Raw genomic sequence first — 19,013 nt, forward strand, 5'->3', positions numbered from 1 at the left:
CTGTCCTTTTATTTAAATTTCTTTGTAATTGTTTTATTTCACATGGAATTTTAATTTCTTTTATTAATGGTCAATTAATTTATATGGTATTCTACGACTCTTGTATTTTATTTTACGGTAGGCTAGTAAATAAGCCACCTGAAGGTAATTAATGTGTGCTGTAATATATGTATATTAACTAGCCCTTGTGCCATCAACCTTGGGAACTTTTCTGCTAGTTATATTGGCTCACAAATTCTTAAAAGTGGAATCCGACATTACAAAACTATGCTGAGTTACCTTGGAATTTATAACGGCCGATTGATACCCAGATGGGCTCGCTTAAGACACTGTGGTAGCCTCAAGTGCATGTAAACTACCTCCACAAACATCGTCGTTGCAAAAACCATTAGCCAAGCCTTACACTAATTATGCGATGCTCTCTCCCACGCAAATAGCTAAGCTAACTGGAGTATGCATTTAATTAAGTCTCTTGCGCTTGTTATTACACTGGCTTAGTTATTCTTCAGACCGCAACACTGAATTATAATTAAAGTATGTCATTCGAAGTACTCCCTTCGCATCTCACTCGTGAAATCTCGTATACCGACTTGGCGATACGGAATTTTGATGCATTCATTTGCGACTTGGTGTATTCCTTTAATATGATTATATTAAGCAAAACTATTTCCCGCAATTGTCTAATTGTCAATACGTGTTCTAGTAAACACTAGATACTGTCACATACATAAATTAACATACTACATGTTATCCCTTTCGTAGGCTTTTGATCCGTAAATAGCAAGCCAATCGCAGCCTCCGAATTACCCATCCGAGATATGGCTCAGATATTAATTGTAAACAGGGCATCGTAATCAATTTAAATAGAACAGTCAATCAAAGCTTACTTCAGATCAATAGTTACAAAGGTAATATCACCAAGTTACACCTGAGTGCTTGATGCCGAATATTAATTCAAACATTTAATGTTCAATGTAAATATGGGATCTCAAAACGACATATTGTTTATATTAATGTATTGTATATATACTCTTATTAGTTTCAAGTATTGTTAATTCAGTTCTTTAAAACTCAAGCCACGTGGTTGACTAGTGTGTACACCGGTTTTCAAAGGTACGCTACTCCGAGGTCCCGGGTTTGTCTGGCCGAGTTGATGTAGAAAACGTTCAATAGTTTTCTATGTTGTCTTGGGTCTGAGTTTTTGTGGTAACGTCGTTACTTCTAATTTCATCGTCATCATCATCATCAGCCCGTTTTTGTCCACTGCTGGACATAGGCCTCTCCAAGTGCACGCCACTGTGGTCATTCTCCGGCTACTCGCATCCAGGTCCTGCCTGTCGCCTTGCGTATATCGTCACTCCACCGTGCCTGAGGACGTCCTACACAACGTTTGCCGAGACACAAACACTTCTGATTTACCATAACACAAGTGCTTTAGCTACTTACAATGAGATCCAAATAATTCATTTGAAATTGTCTATGTTTATTTAAACTCAAACTCAAATAACTTTATTCAATATAGAAGCATTACACTTTCTTTTTCACAATTGAAACACTACCACTTTTGCACACAAGCGTTCCTTAATAATTTTCTTAAATTTGGCAACAGAGGCATTTTGAACGCTTTCTGGGATCCTGTCGTAAAACCGTATACATTGCCCCACAAAGGAGTTACTGACTCTATGTAGTCGAGTAACAGGAGTAACAAGTTTGTGTTTGTTCCTTGTACCAATGCTATGAGTATCACATTTTCTCATGAAATCATTAAGATTTTTTCGTACATACATAACATTGCAGAATATATATTGAGAAGCAACAGTCAATATCTTGATTTCTCTTATTTATTTAAAAACTATACTCAGGGGCCACTCTTGCTACGGCTTATGCAATTTAAATACTGATTAATGTCCTCCTGCCCATTCTCCCATGACCATTCTCAATAGAGACTACAACTGCGCCAATGGCAAATTGGCGCTATGACATGTGACACATACAAGTGTTGAGTACGATGTTTAAAACCACAACTTATACCTAATATTACATACGAGTATATTCAATCGTTCAAATAAATGAAAGCTCGAGCCTGATGAATTAATTTTAAATTGTAACTTTAATAGGTTTATTTTATGGTAAATTTAATTGTTTAGCCAATTAGGTAAGGATTGTTATTGGTATGATATTTTAGTACAACGGTGAATTCATTTATCCCTATTGATATTGCTTACAAAGTGTTTTATTTGAAACTTCAGTACAGAAATGACATTTAGGCGGAGCGCACGAAACATTAACGCGAGGCAACAGAAATGAATACAGATAAAAAAAACTCAGCGTTCGAATATCTAATTTCAATAACTAACATGTACATTGCAGCAGCACTTTGACGCATTAACAAAAAAACGAGTCACTTCGCCATACAGGGAATATTCATTCGCCCATACCACGTATATCATGTGTATTTATAAAGGGTGTATATGTGTAGCTCATAAGCCATAACAATGTTTAAATTTTCGCTATGCATACTTGTAGCTAAACGTGTACACTACCCCCCCCCCCGCTACTCCCCCCACTAACCGTTAAGCGAGATATGCAAGTAGCATTTTTGTAGCACCTAAATTGTTTCCATTTGCATATTTTGCCACAAGCCGGCGCAAAATAGGATTGCATCGAAAATTTACTTTCGCAATATTCCGCTGTAGCAGAAATCCTCTTAAAAATATTAAATTTTTTTGCAGACAATATTGCGATACGGCGGGAATGACTGGTGCGCGCCGCTTAGAGACGATACATCACACGGCCGGCTGGCGCGGCCGCTAATGAACCGCGTGTATTGTTTTACGCGTTACCCACACTCCCGCTCACGTGAAAAAATAAAATAAAGTAACGCCCTACAAATTCCCTACTGCTCGGCTCACGCCTCCATTCTTTTTATGAAAATTTGCAGGATTTTTTTTCTGTTATAGTAGATAATGTTACGATGTAACGTATCTACATAAATTCTTCAGACTGTTAGCTCATCACCGCTCTCGATAATAATTAAAAACACATATTAACAAATGCGCATAAGAGTTCAGTGTTGATTGCATAGCCTGGAAAAGGCCGTGTAATGAAGTAATCAAGTATATTTTGCTTTGATTGTAATTATTACTTTTCAAATCGATTGATTTCTAGCTAGGTCGCCTGAGTAGTTCCAGTATCGGGGCAATGGCTATTAAATATTGGAAAATGTTCTTGGCAGTTTCAAACAGATCAGAATTGATTATAAAACAGTTTTTGTAACTTTGCACGTTATATCTAGTCGAAATAAAAAACCACTTACATTGAACCAGCAGCGAATGTGCAAAAAATACAATGTGTGTTCGCGGTTTCACAAATTTTCGTTCGATTTCGTTAATCCGCATTATCTTTCAGTTCGAGAGCGGCGCTCGTTTGAGTGTAATTGAAAGTATAATTAGTTGTTTGTGAACAATTACGCAAGGTTTATTATTAATTTATTTGACTTTTAGTTAAAACATTAAAGGCCTCTCGCGTATAAACGTTGTTAAGCGCGTGTTCTATCCCTTTCTGCCGCCATTGATTCGAAAGAAGAAGACTTAGTATTGTTTGAGTATTCATCAAACAATATTTTAAAGGAAACCAAAAGGCGGATGAAGCGCGCGGGATATTACAGGAAGCAACAAAAGTTATAATTAAGTTGTTAGCACTTTTGACGCATTAACAAAAAGACGTTCTGTTTTGTACTGCAGGGAATCTGTATTCGCTTTTGTAGCTTCACAGTAATGTTCCGCGCACTCCAACTTTGCTTCCAGACCGTACTTAAATTATATATACATATGTAATTGTTAACAAAAAATAGAACAATATACCCATTACAAAAATGAGTTACAATTACGTGTACGAAAAAACAACATTTTGTCTTTAAGAAAAGTGTCTCATTAGAGGCTTAAATAAAAGTTTTAACATAAAATTTCAGTTACCGTGGATACAAGAGATTTTTGAATGCAGCTTTTCTTAATGTACATCTACACGATAAGTTTGCATCGTAAGCTACCTTTATAAACATCTAGAGCCGGTGACTGTAACAAGCAGGGCGCTGATAGCAAACCTGATTTACATTTAATCATAATATATTCATAGTCCAGGGGCCGGCGACTCTTAACGAGATTTAAGACCGTCCCCGGGCGGTAGTAGCCGGCGAAATTGTATGCCGCTCGATCGTCGCTGCAACCTATTTTTGCTCGGCTACGGCGACGCTAGGAGGGTTATGATTTAATCAGTACGAACTAATGATGCACTGCGCAAATAGAGATTCACGTGTGTTCTACAACAACAACAGCCTGTAAATTTCCCACTGCTGGGCTAAGACTTCCTCTCCCTTTGAGGAGAAGGTTTGGAATATATTCCACCACGCCGTTCCAATGAGGGTTGGTGATTTTCCTTCAATGCCGAGCACGAGATGAATTATAAACACAAATCAAGCACATGAATATTTAGTAGTGCTTGGCTGGGTTTGAATCTGCAATTATCTGTTAATACGCACGCGTTGCAAATACTGGGCTATCTCGGCTCACGTGTGTTCATCCATTAATATTTAGCTTTGAAAATACATATCTGTATTAACAACGAGATGTTACTTTGTAATATCGAACTGAATACACTGTTAAGCCAATATACATAAAACTTATATCAGAAGATGCGCATTGCAGAAATGGCTCAGGTTATATTGAACATATAAGTAGACGTGATGGCTTATAAAATAAATATATTACACATGTAGACGCGCCTCGGTTTCACTCGCTTAGACGTAGCCATTCATGTTCTTGTTTTCAGTGTGACGTCTCGTTAGCTTTGCCTACGGTCGTATGTTGTATGTGACGTCAGATTAAATACAACATCATTTGTTTAATAAAATATATCACAATTTTTGTATGAAATTATTGTACAAATTCCCAAATCAAAAATATTAACATATTGTATGTAGGAATATAATGGAATGTTATTTTTTAGAGATTTAAGGAACTTACCTACTAACTTAGATACCAGATAAAGAGATTTGCTTAACGTAGTCGTGAGCACGCCGTGACGCAATTAAAAGCATTTGGCTCGAAGGTAGTTTCGATCTCCGAGATTACAATTAGACCAGACTACTTCGCTTTGTAGTATCAGTTCAATGTATTCAATAGTCATAATACGAGTATTATGCATGTTCTCGAATGCAGGGACGAGTTTCTGAGGACACTCGCGGTCAGACGTAGCGCGCCCGTAAATAACAAGTATTTGCGTTGTTTAATTCCCACAACTGCTATTGCTGAGACTGTAAAGTGCAATCGGATTATAGTGATGTAACGCAGCAGCGAGCAGAGAGCTGTTCTTGCACCGCACTATAACTCTCAGGAGTTGCTCCACGCCGCCTTCCGCAATATACTGATGTACTTGGACTCCGACAAAGGGTTTTGGAATGTATTACATCTCAGTTTAAGCTCAACTACACTTACATTACAAAGCGATTCTAAACTACGAAATCATTGCAGATTGCGCGAAGTTTCTGCATTCAGTAGCGTGTTAAATATAAGCAGTACACTTACTATTTTAACCGTATTTGCAAAAATTCTTACAATATTCTCTGTTTCAACACGAAACACAATACTTTTCTCAAATGTGTTCTTAATTAATGTGTGGAAACTGAGATCGTTCTAAGAAATTTAACTGAAGATTACACGTGAAAATCCAAACACAAGGAAAAGATAAAATGAAGAAAAGTTTATCTCAAATTAAAACTTTCAAAATAATAAAAGTTTTTACTTATGTAACCTACCAAAAAATGTCATATTCTATAAATATATATATGAAAATGACAACAAAAAAAAAATATAAGAAAGATCTGAACTAAAATGATAAATAAACATATAATATTTGAAGATACATAAAAATATCGTGATAAAATAAGATGTATTTTGACTAGCACAGTTGTATGCCGAGCCTTCCACTCGAGCAGAGTAGAGGCTTTTGTGCAGTACTAGTGGCTAACGTCGACTAAAAGCGACTGGTCTTCTGAATGTTCAGATTATATGTTTATATAGTAATATTGATGTTTACATTTTTTCCGATCATTTTTTCATAGTAACATTCAGCATATTTTTTAAGGTTTTACTGTAAGTGTACATGCACGCAAACCATTAAAGTACTAAAAACTTTAAATGGTTTACCCGCGTTAAAAAATAATAATTTATTTAAAATTTCAACAGAAGCATACTTGATGCCTGTTGTCTGATTTATTTTAAAAGCAAAGCATACAACTATATCTCTCAATATTTAATTTATCGCATTTCGTTACAGTGTACAAGAGAGTTTAGTTTAGAGAGTACCTTTTCTGTTATCATATTTGTATGAAACCTGATAATTGTATACCAACAATTATCCGCAGCTATGCAAACGTCAGCCGCTATGTGAGCGCCAGTTTATAAACTAACGGTGTTCCGTTTATAAGCTGGCGCTCAGTTATGACCGGAGCATTCAATTCACAACAAGCCGCAAAAATTTTGATAACATAATACCTTTAGGATTTAATTACACACGTTATTAAAAATTACATTCACTTTTCAGATACACCTGTACAAAGTTAGAAACGTATAAGACGTAATAATTTTAATATGGGTTTGAATTATTTTTATGATGCTCAGCTCCGTTGAACACGCGCAATATTAAATAATACATCTATATAAATATCGTTACTTGTACAGCGCTTTCGTTACGAGCTGCCCTTTGTATTTTTGTATAAATGATAGCGTTTGACAGGCGACGGGCGCATTTTAATCAGTATTTTATAAATAATTAATCCAGCAGCAGCTGCGTCACAAAACTGTACATTTTTATATTAAAATCTAAATTAATTATGTTAAACAATATGATTTTAGTAAAACTTCAAACAAAACATAATATACTTTTTAATTTAAGCTTATAATACGCCACAGGAAGGAATAGGTGTGTGATAAAACCGTTTAGTGTTGCAAGAAAAACATTTAGAAAACCCCGATACCTGCGGACTAAGCCGTGTCACGGATGTATTAACGCTTGTGTTGCAGTTAGAACGGTAAGGTGGAAAAACCTTCACGAAAGACGGGTGAGTGAGAAGAGAGAATTGCCTTTTAAGAACATCTTAAGCTCAAATGTCCAAATAAGAAAACTCGTATGTGTGATATTATGTATACTCTCTCAAGCATTCATGATGGGCTCGACTTTATGGAGCAAATTATTAGGAATGCTGGTCCTATGATTTTGTGTTCTTCGTCTACTTCTATGAAACCATGTGATGATTTCAGACTGGGTTGACTGGAATTTGGACGAAAATACTTCTCCATGTCGCGGGTGTAAATAGTTTTGGCCGAGAAAACGTTTTAACGGTAACATTTATATTTCTGTTGTGCTTTTTTATCTCATATATCAGGTTTAAGGAAATTCAACTTAACGGTGTGAAATTTCAAACTAAATGTAAAATAATATCTTTAAAAAGGAATGAATTACTCGTTAAGTTTTTATATAGTAAAATATGTGTTATTTGCTATGCACTGAAAAACTGATTAAAATTAAAATAAGAACGATTCGACATCGATTAAAAATAACTTGCCTCGAAACGGACAACGCTAAAAATCTACTTTGGAGTGTCGAGAGCTGTAAATATATTTATTCGTAAATTTCATGGCATCCTTCTGTAAGAGACGAGATGGCCCAGCGGCTAGTACTAAAACTCAAGCTAAAACAAAACAACAAATGAACAAGACAATCATTATTTTTAAAAAATATTTCCGGTCCTTTTGTATTTCTGGTCAGTTTGCAGAGTCAGAGCAGAGTTTAAAACTTTCCTGGAAAGCAACAGAAATGGGGCCCTTAGGAAAAGTTTCATTGTGATCATTACAATGATCGGGGAGTGGAGAGACTTTCGAAGTTTTTGTTCGAGTTTTCAAGAAAGGCAACAAGTATTAACGCTGAACGTAAGTAGGCAATCTAAATGATGCCGGCTCGGAAGCATCATTATATTTGTTCGTTTGAAATGTATTTGTTATAATTTGCAAGACGGTTAATTCTTATATAAAATTCTGCAGATATTTTGACCTTTGCCACAGTTTTGTGAACTTAATAGAGGATTAAGTGTCTGCAAGTAATTATTGAAATACCACTACTACCGGCGATTGCTTACGTCTTACTTATTTAGTCAATGGTAAAATACTTAGGATTGGAACAGCGGCTGACCAAGTTAAAGTAATACTAAATCCCAAAGTTAAAGATGAGTGCTAAGATTTTAAATTTAGAGAATGGCTATTTAACTTTAATGATACGATACGGGGCTAGAGGTTTGAATAAGAAAGTAGATATTTTTTGGTGGTGGGCCGCCATCGAGCAAGCCCGTACGCGTAGGCCTCACCCACACGTCTTATACTTTACCGCCAAACAACAATTTTTGGTATCGTTGTGTTCCGTTTTGAATGGTAAATAAGCCACTGTAACAGATACAGAGACGTATTATTACGTCTTACTTCCTAAGGCTAGTGGCGCACTGTAGGAATGGTGAATATTTCTTACAGTGGCGCGAGTGTGAGCATTGTGGCCGTGATAAATAGTTGGCACATTAATATTATTATAAGATTTATTTTTATAATAACTAATTTGATTATAATACAGAATTATTTTGAATACAATTGATGACGTTTATGATGAATGCGAGGAAAGTATCGATTTTTCAAGTATTTAATGCGGTCTTGTCTCATTAAATATTTATAACATTCATGGCGGTTACGGTTTGTTCAAGATACGGGGTGAGGCGGAGTGAGGAGAAGCGGGGGACAGGGCGGGGAGCAGGCCTATCAACACAAGCTCACTTCAGACGAGGGGCCGCCGAGATAAGCACCCTTTGACGCTGATGTTATTATTTGTGATTTCTCACTTTCAACGAAGGCCTTCGCCTACATAGCGTGTCGGAGACCATTCATAATATTCTCATTCGTGACTAAACTATTTCAGGAAATTATGATTGTGATGCTGAAAAAGGAAAACACAACACATAGAACTATTGTATTGAAAATACAAAATACAATACTGAGTGCGCGAAATTATGGCGCCCGTCGAAGTTATTCATCTGGATACACTCTCCACATAATTTCCACGATTAATTAGGTATCAAATGAACACTATTCAATACTGCAAAAATGATGCGCTTTCTCGATTGCATAATATCTGACCTTTCTATTAAGTTCTTTGAAGTGAAAATATTTTAGAAATTGCAACGACAGTCTGGTGCTAAAGACCCTCACATAATCGAAGTTTTTGCGACCCAAAGTAAATCGTGTCGAGGCCGTGTCGGCGAATGCCAAAAAATAAACCTTCACCTGGAAAATCGTTACATCATTTCTCACGAAAATATCAACTTTATTATTTCTGCCACTCTACGGCTATCGTTTAAGGCCTCGGTTGTCTGAGTGTTTGAATAACTACGCTACTTACTCATGGAAATTTTATTTCAAAATGTTCTCGCCATTTACATTATTTTTGAAATGTATTTAGTGCGCAGTTGGATAGCCTATATCTACAAGTGGCGACACCTCCAGCTAGCTCACTTCATGTAATAGACATTCTGAGTTCATCATTATCAACTGGTATTGGGTACACTTTCTCTTTATACAATCGTGCGCATTTAAAGATGGAATAGCAATAAATTTTATTGATAATTTGTGAGTTTGCGGTTACAGAGTAATAATAAATGAGAACGTTTTGTCCATTGGTTTGTAGTAGCACAATATGTATTATGGAGTGATATATTATTAATTAAAGTAAAATATATAAAATCAGTGTTTAACTTTGTTTTTAATAGCGGACGTTTAACTCGTCAGTTACATAAAAGCCATATTTTTTTCATAAATTGGTTGCTTGGCCCATTTGTTCGATTGTTGGGACGATATTTTTTTATCTAATTTATAATCTGGATTTCATAGCAGATTATCTGATAATATATAGGGGAAGGTGTAGAACTTTACAAAAAAATAATAAAGAAGTGATATAAGGTAAAAAAACAAAGTAATTTTAGATGTAGTCTGTTCACGAATGCACTAATTGTCTCAAACCTTAGTCTTTGGAATATTAGTTTCAATTGAAAGCCACAGTGAAGTTTCATCTCGGCTATCGGAAGTTTGCACAAAGGCTTGGGATTGACAGCGGCCCCTGTTCCGAGACTGGACCGACGATTTGAAAAGGCAAACTGATGGTATTTCTATCCCGTTAACTTCACACAGTTCTGTCTTACGACAGAAAATGACTGCAGCGTTGTTAGTTATACACGTGCAGTGTTTGTTTGTTGAATTTATTTAAATCTATTAAAATTATAGCAATCGTCTTTAAAATAATAACAGATAGATAGGAGCCTGACGTTGTCATTCAACTTTGATCTTATAAATTATTAAGTAATAATAATATAGACACCAGGCACATAAAACAGTGGTACCCATTGACGATCTAAGGATTGGTACAGTGCCGAATCTGCAGGACCTTCTACTTTTTTAATAAAAAACCGAAAAATGTCACTGTTAACGGTTATTCCATCAAAGAGATGAGAGCTCCTTATGAATGGTTGATGAGGATCAATATTTTTTGGTTACAATACTCTAATCATGATATGTATTGTACCGTGATATTTAATGTACTACATTTCGGTACCGCAATTAAACTTGGTGTCCATTTAGATCTCACTTTCGCAATAATGATATAATTATTACCCGAAAAAACGTATGCTTCAAAAAGACCTAATTAACTTGAAAGAGACTAAATAACGTAAGTCGTCAGTAAATATTGTCTAATATTCAAGATAGCTTGATACGATCTCGTAATATAACCAAAAAGCATTGAGTCGCCGCAGGCTTTATCGGTAAAATTAAAGCTCAATTATTATCCCTTTATTCAATATTTTATTTATATTTATAAGAATAAACTACACGAAATGGAATAATACTTATATTAGGGTCCTACGCAGATTCAAATGGATAGCAACCTAAACGATTACTAATTGTCGTCGGACATGTTGATATTATTCATTCAGTCAGTGCGCACGTCTGGCGCTGGCGCTGTCTCAATACCAAGAAACCAAGTGCCTCGCTCAACAAAGGAACACACACTGACAGATACACTATCAAATCTGTATATTTCATCAATCGGCCACGTAGCAAATTACGTGACCGCCCTAATCGTTTTTATAATGGATGTCTCTCAACTGTCTATATATGATTGGATCGTTAAAACTATGCAACTGATTTTGATGTGTTTTTTCTAGTAGATAGATACAATATATTATAATATAGGATAAAACACCGAAAATTTTGGAGGAGCCTAATGTGATGTCGCAAATAAACACATTTTTTGCGTATGTTTAGCAAACGTTGGCTGAACCCTCCGAGACAGATCTAAATAACGTACTACAGTATTGTACACCCTAAAAAGGTCTACAAAACAGACCGCGATGTTATATGTCTACTGCTTACGGATCTTGTTGTTACGGATAACCCACAATAACCATTTTTCAACCGACTTCCAAAAGGAGGAGGTTATCAATTCGTCTGTATTTTTTTTTTTTTTTTTTTTTTTTTTTTTATGTTTGTTACCTCATAACTTTTCACTGGGTGGACCGATTTTGATAATTTTTTTTTTGTTTGAAAGGTAGTGCTTCCCGTGGGGTCCCATTTTTTTTTAATTTTTTTCCGATGATGGTATCCATATGAAAACGACATAAGTCTTAAATTTGCATTATGTATATGCGCGACAAATAGGTGAATAACTGAAAATCACGTTAACCAATTTTGATAATTCTTTTTTTATTATAAAATATATACTTCAAGGGTAATTTGGTGAAAGTTTGGTAAGGTTCTGACCACAGGATCCATGACAAAGTAACGGAACGGAAGGGAACGGAACAATTCTGAGGAGTACGTTAGCGATACTCGGTCGAATCTTTTATTTATAGGTTATTGGGATATTTGAGTCACCTTCCGTAATGTGGTTATGTTTATTTAATTATCATAGTCGAATATTATAATCAACTAGCTACCCACCCCGGCTTCGCACGGGTGCAATACTGATACTAAATATACTACAGAATTTGTTTATATACGACATCACATCGCAAACTTCTGAAATTATCAGTGTTTCTTTACTATATTGTTCATGTATTATATACACAAACCTTTCCCTTGAATCACACTATCTTTTAAAAAAAACCGCATCAAAATCCGTTGCGTAGATTTGAAGATATAGGGACAGAGAAAGCGACTTTGTTTTATACTATGTAGTGATGGAACTCCTATACGGCTCGCAGTTAGGGTGCGATATGGGGCACAATTTCTTACTATCTTTAATCAAATTTTGTATATGTGATGTGATGTCATATGATGTACGAAATATAGTTGGTCTTTTTCAAAGTTTTTTTGCTGAGTTCGATTACAGCTCTTTCGAGGGATCCTTGTAGTTTACGCCGCGTGACGTATTAAATCCGCATTTTCGAAAGTCTATTTTTGCTTTATTCGCAAGTTTCCTTTGAAATTGTCCTCGAAGTAGTTTCTGACTCATATAAATGGAACGCTTAATCTATCCATATTAAAAAAAATTAGTTAGTCAACATCAGCTTCACTTAAAATCAAAAAATAAATAAAATTTTAACAAAAAGAAAAACCGACTTCAATCAAAACACTATTTTAAAACAAATGAATATGCGGGAAAAAGTAATAAAAATAATTGCGTATTCAACATATTTTTTAGAGTCTTCCTAAGTAAAATGAAATGAAAAATATTAGACTACTTAAAAGTCGATTAACGATTATATCATGTAGTTATAATTATTGGTATATTTGGAGTCGGTGTCAGCCAATAAAACCCTACAGTATATCTATCAAAAAATAATACGAGAATACTTTAACAAATATGTTTTTTACAAATTACCTTTTACACAATAATATACTGGATCAATCAAGGGGCTCGTATCGCTTCTTTCTTTTGATTGTTGGGACAAGGGCACCGTGGCTGACACCGGCTCCAAATATACCAATAACTATAACTACATGATATAATCGTTAATCGACTTTTAAGTAGTCTAATATTTTTCATTTCATTTTACTTAGGAAGACTCTAAAAAATATGTTGAATACGCAATTATTTTTATTACTTTTTCCCGCATATTCATTTGTTTTAAAATAGTGTTTTGATTGAAGTCGGTTTTTCTTTTTGTTAAAATTTTATTTATTATCCTTTACTTTTTACGAGAAGTAATGTTTTATTTACAAAACGACTTAAATCAACACAGTATTAATTCTCAGCAAATTAAGTACCTTAACTTACTTGTTCTGACTGAAAAAGGTGTGAATGTTTTATATAAAAACATTCTACAGTTTATTTAATTTCAGCATGGCACTCGTGCAAAGCAGGTGCGGATCGGTATTATTATATAAATTTATAATAATTATAATGAATATTAATGCCGTATTTACTATAATAAAACGTCAAGTTAAATGAAACAATATCAGTGACGTCTGGCATAATCCTTCTTAGAGTAATTAGGGCATTGGGTGATCTGTCTCAATATTGATTTCCGTTGAAATTCGTCCAGAGCAAGTGGAGCCCGAATTCTGCTATCACAAGTCGGCAGTGGGCATCACAGCGATCAATGGTGCAGTATCGACAATAGCCGGTTGCTGCGCGCTGCCCTCGACAATTAAATTGGTATCAACCGCAGACACTCCGCCACTATTTCCCCCACTTCCTCCGGCGCACTAATTGCGGTCGCCAAAGGTTGCAAATTTGTTGGCACACTCGAACGAGAGGTGCGAACGCATACACGCGAGCCGCGCGAGGGCGACCCTTCATCGGCAGTTGTCGTTTGCGATTTTATTTTATTATATTTATAAATTAGTTTAACAAATTACTTTTTCCCTTTTTTTCCTCTGCATCTTATTGTAACAATATAGTCGATTATCATTTCTCAACCCAACATAACCTTTAGGTAAGCGTGACTTTATATCGCAAATTTATTTATTTATTATATAGTAAATTTCAACTATACTTGATATTAGTTATATTTCAAGAACATTGACTAAAGCTGTATAGAAATATCGAAAAAAAGCGAAAGTAAGTTCTACTTTTTAATGAAGTCTTTGGTAACGAGGACAGGTCGATAATACGATTAAGCACTTTTAAAAATTACCTCAAGGTATTTTTCACGTTTTAGTATTCTTTCTGTGAATTTTAAAGTTAAATTTAGGTGAAAAGTAAAATAAGGAAGATGTCTCTCTTCAAATATCTTGTGAAAGCTGTCATAATAACTCATAGATTACTTCTATACGCGCTGCGCTTTCCGTACTCTAGCCGCGCGCTCTAAAAAGGTACTAAAATCAAAAACATAATATACTTTATTCAAGTAGGCTTTTACAAGCACTTTTGATTCGTCATTTAAAAACTATTTTAAAGAGAGCTACGACTGGTTCGGAAAGTAGATTATACCGAGAAGAACCGGCAAGAAATTCAATAGTTACTCTTTTTCAATATTTAAAAATACAGTTATGTTATGTTATGCAATTTATCCTGCCTGGAAGTCAACAAGTATTAATTCCACGCTTTTTTATTGTCTGCATAATCTTGTATTAAATGATATACCTTCTTTACCACTGTACTTTTTACAAATAATTCATATGTATGAAACTGCAAAGATAAAAGTTCTAGTACTCACTAGAGTACTAGAACCAGCAGTGTTTTATTATTAGCCTGACAAGAAGACTCTACTCTCGTGGCCCGACGCCTATGTGTCACAATAATTACGTTGTAAGTGCTCGCGCGGTTCGAATTTGATAAAAATTTACCGATTTCTTTACGTTCACCGCAGTCTCGTTATAGTTGACTTTAGCGTCCAGTTCTGAAACAATTCACGATGGACCTCAATTTGCGAACTATATGGATTCGTTTTTACGAGCAAAGTGTCAGAATGAACGACATTAACTTATTGAATGTATGGAGGCCATAAATCTTACACGTGTAGACCTTGCGAAATGTACTCGGAGTGAAACGTTTACTAATTGAGCTAATTTGCTGATCTTGAAATTAGATGAGAATTGATAATAAATAGAACGACTAATGCGATACAGACAGCAGTAACCGTATTAAATAAGGGAGACTGAGTTTCCTTGATCGACTTTTCTGCCATTATATTAAGATGTTGATTCAAAGTAATGTACTGAAGAATTTGAATACATGTAAGTGAAGCCTTGTTAGAAATATATTATAACTCGTTATCGCCCGCGTCTTCGCTCGCGTTAGGGGGTTGGTTGTAAAGTATTTGGCAGAAAAGTAGCCCATGTCCTTCCTTGGAGTTAAAGTTTGCTTCATACTAAATTTCATCAAATTCATTGGTTTGTTAGTGAAAGAGCCATAGACAAACAGAGTTACTTTCAAATTTATAATAGTAGTATAGAAATAAAGATTTTATTGACTAGTAGCTCTATTCATTCAAGATGGCCTCTCCTCGCTAAATTATAAGCGCGCATTAGACGAGTGACTCGTGCTTACGTGATAATGTAATATTAAAGATAGCAAAAAAACTACAACTTAGATTGTATTGGTACGTACGTAATGTACGCAGATGGTTTAAAGTCGAGACGTGCGCCGTCGTGAGAGAACAGATCTATGGTAAGTTTACGGAAATACTTCTGTGAAATGAAACATCTGTTACCGAGGAGTGCGGGCGGCCGGCGGTCCTGGTGCGCGTTATGAGCCCGTGGATAGAGAGACGTGGGCGGAGTTACGATTAGAATCCGCATCAGCACTCGCGCTCGCCAGTTTTTATATAACAACATATCGCAACTACATCGTATATAATAATTTTCAATGAAAAAAGTATTAATAATACTACTATTCTGTAATAAATACCATTTATAAGACTACAAACCGAACCTTCAGTTCGATAAATACTATGAAAACTCCAAAACTTCTCCATGGCAGTAATGTCGAAGGGTTTCCACACTGAGCCGGGTACGATCTGTCGTCAGAGTAAGCGAAGACGACGGCCTGATTCTTTAATCCCGTAATGAATTAAGTAAACGGGTACAAAAACAACATATTTCAATTTCCATCAATCAGTAAAGTGCCCTCATTTGCACGTTTTCAGAGAAAAATCGGCTCGACGAGCGCTCGTGATGGATGTACGTCAATTTGCAACGTAAGCTCTTGCGAATTTCCTGACGCTGAATGTAGGTAACGGATTGGTGCTGCCATATTTTAAAAGTTTGCGAAATCTCGACGATTATTCGCAAAATATAATAAATTTAATTATTAATTAAACTGTATTGTCGTTTTTTTAAAAGGTTTTTTGGCATAAGTGTACTACGAGCGGGAGTCTCATCTGCTGGAAAGTGACTACTGATAGAGGCTTGTAGGCGCAGGCTTTTAACTAAAAAACTGTTTACAAGCGTACCGGTTCGGAAAAGCGACGACGTAAGTCTTAAAAAACATTTAAAAAATAAATACCATCGCCACCCAAATCGTCATAAGACATTACAACTTAAGTTTTGAACCATTAAACTCCCTGCCAAAGATGATGCTATTAAATCAGATGATGCGATGGGCACTCTGCGTTCCGTTTGCTGCACACGCCGCGTACAACTGCGAAGCTCTACAGAGATTCGATTATCGCTTCCCCACTATGTCAGTGCGTGGCAGGTCGCTTACAAATGGTGATCGCAAATGCCGAGCAATATAAGGCAAGGATGTTTTATACGGATGTTCTGCCATTTGTCACGACAGCGCCGCGCTGACCGAACAAACTCTCTTCCAATACATTTGCCGCGTGCAGCGCACTAGAACACAGATGAATGCGCTCGCCTCTCCGAGTTTTATCCAAAAGGATTCCTTAAAAAGAAAATTGTAAGGTTATCACAGAATTATGTACATAGCAAGCATTTGGAGTTGACCATATATTTCGAGATTCACGTTACAAAAATGATTCATTATAAATAGAAATGAAATCAGTTGTCGAGATGATAATTCAACGAGAAATAAAGTCTCGACGCTATTTTATAAAATACGGTCGATTATAACGCACTTCCGTTAATTAGTTATTTATTTAGTACAGCTATATACCAAATTGTTTATGATTTTTTTGAAATTATATGAATTATTTATGGTAGTCTGTAGTAAGGTGTTTCATAATATTAAATTTTCATCACACCAAAACCAACCCACCGCTTAACTTTACGTAATGCTAAAAGCACTACTTTAAACAACAAAAGCGCGTTGGATAAAATGATATTGAAGACAAGAGACTTTCACCATACATTATGTATGTGCTTCGCGAGACGCCTAAACCTTCGTAGTGTGAAGAATGAAAAACAGTATCGCGATCGGGCGAACGAGCTGTGCGATTGAATTCCTATGTTATTAAATTGGTGGTAAAACAATACCTTATGTCTTACTTCTTAGTATTTTCATTGTATTAGCTTTGCGTTTATCTTGACAAAAGACGATTCCAAAGGCTCATAAGAAAGCCTTCTTTAGAAGCATAATTTTGAATTGAAAATTAATGAAAATTGAAATAGGTTTTGGGTCAACGATGCAGACGAAGCTGTTTTAGAAGAATTGTAAAAAAGCCCTATTCATTGACGTTTCTCATAAACACAGTAGAACCGACTAGGGTATTCCTAAAACATTTTATGTATGACGTTTATTACAAATATTCTGGCATGCTTATTAAGTAATACGCCTTAAGCCCTTTCTCACGACGTATTTTTTTGTATTATGTATTTTAATTACCTGACATAATAAAGCAACATAAAAACAAACAGTTGCAAATTCCCCAAACGATACTCAAGCTGAAGCCAAAAAGATAACATCACGTCACATCTGACGTGTCACGTGACTACATATCTGGAATTGCTGTCTCCGGAGTGACGCTGCACCAAAGAGAAGAGCCGCCCTCTTGCATTTACGTTTATCGTTCTTTAAAAGTATATCAAGATTAAATAAATCTCCATATAACTATTTCATATAAACAATCTAAACATATTTTAACTATTGATCATTACTCAAAAGAAAAAAATCTTTATTAACATCAGAATTAATAACATTAAATGCTTAAATATATACAAATATTAACTAAAACTAATTACTATATAAATCTTGACCGCGTGAAATGGTGGCAAGAATGCTAGCAGAATTTCCCCGTTGAATCGCAATGTTGATCCTCTGGGCAAAAAACGAACCAGCTCTCCTATCACCAATGGAGGCAATGAGGCGAGGTGTTATACTTTTAATTCGACTTATTAAATAAATATCTATAGCCGGTTAATATAAGCTTTGATAATAAGCAAGTTTGCTCCTGCCCCTTGGCAACCTTCTATCGCCACTTTCAAACAAGTTTAACGCCTAATTATTAGGAATCACGAAACAGGAAAATCTGTTGTTGTTCATAAATATCCGACTAAAACCGTTTCCGAAACACCATAGTTGTCAAAAACGGTTATTCTATGGAGATATCGTCATATAAATAACAGTTCCAATTATCAAAATTATTTTTGGATTTATACATTCAGCTAAAACATTACATTTTTTATACATTATAAATTTTAATAATAATATCCTTAAGTTACGCTTATTTCACGACACATTCAAGATAATTTTGTCCGATCTCTATTGTAAAAAAATATATCGGGTACACGTTAACAACTATAACTTTTTTTTATATCGTATCGTTTACACAGAAAAAAATCCATTTACACTAAACATCGCTGGATCGTTTCCATCAGATACGTAGTGCTAAACAACACTGAATGTGTGCCATTCGGCGGCGGCAGGTTACGGGGGCGTTTCGATTCGCTAACTATAATTTCCTCGTTATCGTTGATTGCGTGAACAATTTAGCTTTGACCGGCGCCGATAATATTATACTGACAACTAAATTTTATTTTATAAAAAAACAACATATTTCTATACATTTTATAGTTATCACC

Source organism: Vanessa cardui, chromosome 18, assembly GCF_905220365.1.
Source record: "Vanessa cardui chromosome 18, ilVanCard2.1, whole genome shotgun sequence".
NCBI classification, from domain to species: domain Eukaryota; kingdom Metazoa; phylum Arthropoda; class Insecta; order Lepidoptera; family Nymphalidae; genus Vanessa; species Vanessa cardui.